The sequence below is a fragment of the Pristis pectinata genome, chromosome 41, assembly GCF_009764475.1.
Source record: "Pristis pectinata isolate sPriPec2 chromosome 41, sPriPec2.1.pri, whole genome shotgun sequence".
Lineage (NCBI taxonomy): Eukaryota > Metazoa > Chordata > Chondrichthyes > Rhinopristiformes > Pristidae > Pristis > Pristis pectinata.
The window spans coordinates 1,509,124-1,513,326 of NC_067444.1; the positions used below are offsets into that span (position 1 = coordinate 1,509,124).

The following is a 4,203-nucleotide window of genomic DNA, read 5'->3' on the forward strand; positions in this document are numbered from 1 at the left end:
AACGCCGGGATGGTAGGAATGCCGAGAAGGTCGTGCATTTCTCTGCCCATCATCCTGTATTCAGAAGTTGAAACGACCCACGCTTCTGGTTCACTGTGAATGAAAGTCCGTGTCTCACGGTGCCGGGAACTCTACTTTAATCCATGCAGTGGAAAACTCGTTCATTCTCGGCACGGAAGCCAATTACTTTTCTCCACCCTCACCTTCTGAACTAACGGTACAGAAAATATATCTCCTAACGGCACAAGAGTTCTGTTGGTACCGGACGGATGACTCACCTTATGCTCTCTCTCTCTCTCTGGCTGCAACAAAGCATTTTAAACCCACACTTCAACTCAACGACCGTAGCTCCGATACAGTGTAACAGTAAGCGAAGGCAGAGCTGCGATGGCCGAGTGGTTAAGGCGTTGGACTTGAAATCCAGTGGGGATTCCCTACGCAGGTTCGAACCTTGCTGGCAGCCCTCACAATTTTAGACACAGGGACCAGACGGGCAAATGCCACTGATAATTCTAACGTACAGCCAGGACTCCTCATGCCTCATACACTCGGGCCGACAATTGCACCCCATGAAATAGGTTCACCTGTTGGCCCTATCTATTGACAGAACGGTGCATCCTTCGTTTTCAGGTGACCAGATACGCGAGGACAGGTTGGCCCATCGTACTGCTGCTGTTTCCTTTGAAGAGGGGAGATGCGCTATTTATATTCGGACAAAACAAGTCATCTCTTTTTGCCGGGTCGACTTCATGATTTTTCGAACTTGATAAAGATCTTCAGGTCAACTGTCTCATTCATCGCCAAACTGAAGGAACTGAAACGGTGAAAGACACTCTCACACCTCGCCATCTGAGGAGTGAATTGGACCTTAACTTTGTCTCTGCTGTGCACTTGGTGATGATTTCTGATCCTTCACCTGTCCCTGTACTGGATCCAGTCATGCTTGCCTACAGTTCTGACTGAGTCCACCCCAGAACATGAGCTGCCCTCTGATCCTGCTCCCTCGGCTTTGGACGTTGTGACCCGGACATCCCCCTCAAGACACTTTCCGGAGTCTGCAGCCGGAGTTGTTGCAGATCACTGGCAGCAGGCGGCAGAAGCGAGCGGGATATGGCCGAGGGCTCGAGGATGAACAGCGTCTGACTGCCCGGGTTTTCACGTGACAGTGAATGTCATTCCTCCACCCGACACCATATAATGAGCAATATGGTCCTGCCGGCCACTGCTGACCACTGAATAACGTTCTTATACATGGCCCGACATGGTAATGATTTCACATTTCCCATTCTCATGGTATCTCACGTGAAATGTTTCGGTGAGTTGATGGCTGAATATAAAATATCACCGCATTAAAGTTAGGCAGGACAGTTTGCAGTTTCAAACTATCCTGCCCAACCTTTTATCAAGACATGCTTTTGGGCTGTTCTCAAACAAAACCACTTGTGTCGGATGTGAAGAGTGTTATGCAGGGCTGTCAGGGTGGCCGAGTAGTCTAAGGAGCCAGACAAGGAATGAAAGTCCTTCCGTTGAAACGGGGGTATTCTGGTCTCCAAATGAGGGCGTGGGTTCGAATCCCACTCCTGATATATGCTGATTTTTACATTTGTAATTTTGACTTTTTCAGTCGACGTCAATTTATTCCAGTTAATAGGACCGGAGCTGTTTGAGTGGATAAAAGAAAGTGGAAAAAGCACACCGTAGTTTTCTCACAGCGGCTTGGGATACAGCGGACTCAGAGTGCGGGCGTTGACAAGTGAAGGAACTTTGCAGCGGAGAGTCCGTGACATCTTCTAACCACTGTTCAATGGTTGGACAGAATGAAGTTGGTGCCATTTGCACAGGTTGTCAGTAACAGTTTTGTTCACATTTTTGTTTAAATGAAGCGTGTGAACAGAGATTTCAAGACGTTTTAAGTCACGTTCTAAATGAAACATTTGCAGGGGAGCTCGGTCCCGTGAGTTTAACGACTTGCTGGATTAGAGAATTCAGAGACGCGCCTTGCGGTTGACACTTCAGCGGGAGGTGCCAGCATCTCGGCCACTCAATATGATCCTGGCTGCTTTGCCCGAGGCCCCAACCTCTGCTCTTTGCCAGTTTCACGGATCCTCGATTTCCTTGATCTTTCATAAATATAAGCATGTCCTTTGCAAATATTCCAGTGACGACCTCCACAACTCTGCGTCGTGGATAATTTCAGGCAGTGACGACGGTGCGTCAAGATCTTCTAACTAACCTCAGTTTTAAACCATTAACCTTGCAATTATTTTTACTCAACAGTTCCTCTGAGACAAATGGACACATCTCAACCTCGCCTCAGTCACTGTCCATTGGAACCTTACACGGTTCAGAATGACCACCCCTCATGATATATTCTAAACAGTCCAGTTTTAATTTCATCACCTGTTGTTTTCAGTACGCACGTTCATTCCGGGAGTTAGGTTAGGCCATGCTTTCCCAGCCGCCACCAATGCTACCATATCCGTCACTGATTCAGTGGAGGAAAACTGTGCACATTACTCCAGGAACGGCCTCATAAATCTGTACAATTGTAATAAGTGAATTTATCTCTTCCTGATCTCCAATTCCCTTGCAATAAACGACAATCTGCCAGTTGATTTCCTGAATACTTGATCCACCTGCCTGATAATCTTCTGTGGTTTCATGCACAAGCGCACCTCGGTCTCTCTGTGCTCTACATATTTGACCTATCTTTGTATAGATTATAGTTAACCTCACGGAAGAACATGACATCACTCTCATACAACTTGTGTCCAGTTTTCGACACTGACTGAACCATTCCAGTTGTCGTCTAAATGGCCTCATTGCAGCACCTCACCCAACTATTATCATGTCATTATTAAACCTGCAGTCCGTGCACGCATTTCCCTCCTCCAACACAACGGTATTGGAAGGTAACTATTGTGGAGCAAGAAATGTTTTATTTTCAGTTATTAATTTCTGAGTCTCACTGACCAGGAGTCCCACATGAGCTCAATTCCCCCACCCCCTCATTCTCCTGTCTACATAAAGCTCGGGTTCTTTACTTGCATAGCTGTGTCAGTTATCCCTCGTTATCGATTCTCATTTCTGATCAACTTTATCGTAATTTGTTGCTGTTTCATTAAAATAAAGTCGCAATGTTCAGATGTATCACCAACTTGTACCACTTTGTCTGCTCTGGTGTTCAATTTAACATTCTCCTTCTAATCTCTTGTTAACCATGGATGGTTCATCTTTCTCACCGGTGGACCCTCACATCTCACATCCGGAATTACACAAAGTGGATTTTACAGCGAGGTTTTAACCGAGTGGCCAGTTGAGTTGGGTAGCTTGAAGTAAACTGGATGACGGACAGTGAGGGCAGACACATGGGTGAACATTGTTTTTCGATCATGCAGTGACCTCAATGTAACAGAATGCGGCGTGCGTTTAACTAATGTCCATTTAGATTGCGTAATAAATATCCCAGGCTCAAAGGGCCCAATTGAAACTTGTTTGTTCAGTGACCGTGAACAACATCGGGCCAATGGGTTCCAAATATCCCACTGGAGAGGTTTCCTGTTCCATTAATATGAGAATAATTTCCATGTGCAGCTTCAGAGACAGAGACAGAATGACCCCCGACATTGACGGCAGTTATCTCCACGACTGCAAGATGATGGACTTTGATTTCAAGACAAGTGAAATATTTTATGATATCGAGAAGATATACTGTCCTGTCCTGGCTGTTTTTGGTGTCCCTTGTAAGTTGGTAAATAGTTTTGTTGTGCTGTAAGTTCTCTACAGCTGAAGTCTCAAACCACGGAGATTCGATTCATCCACTACCTGCTCTCGGTGTGGGTCTGTCAACGCGCTGCCGCTCCTTTCTGTGAACGTTTTCTCCACCCGCTCATTGTCTGTGAGGAAACTAACAGAATAACCACACTTTAATCAATCAATGAGTATAATATGATTTGATGGACATCATCCGTTGCTGAATTGTATTGAATGTATACGCAGAACGCTTGTATACGATCTGACAGGTGTGCTTTTGTGTGAACTGGATCACCGAACGTGGTCAGGAACAGGGACGTGGAGTACGTTGTCCAGTTCAGAAGGAAAGCGGATGAATGACAATGATCACACTGATCCAGTGCCAGTCACACGATGTACCAGTGGACCCGGGAATCTCCTGCTCTGCATCAGCTGACGTCCTGTGCAGTT

At 46.1% G+C, this 4,203-nt stretch overlaps 1 non-coding gene across 1 annotated transcript; it reads left to right on the top strand.

The window, feature by feature from the left end:
- The first annotated feature begins 381 nt into the window (after positions 1-381).
- Positions 382-463, top strand: trnas-uga (transfer RNA serine (anticodon UGA)). The gene has a single exon. It is a non-coding gene; the product is annotated as a tRNA-Ser (tRNA).
- Positions 464-4,203: the final 3,740 nt, after the last annotated feature.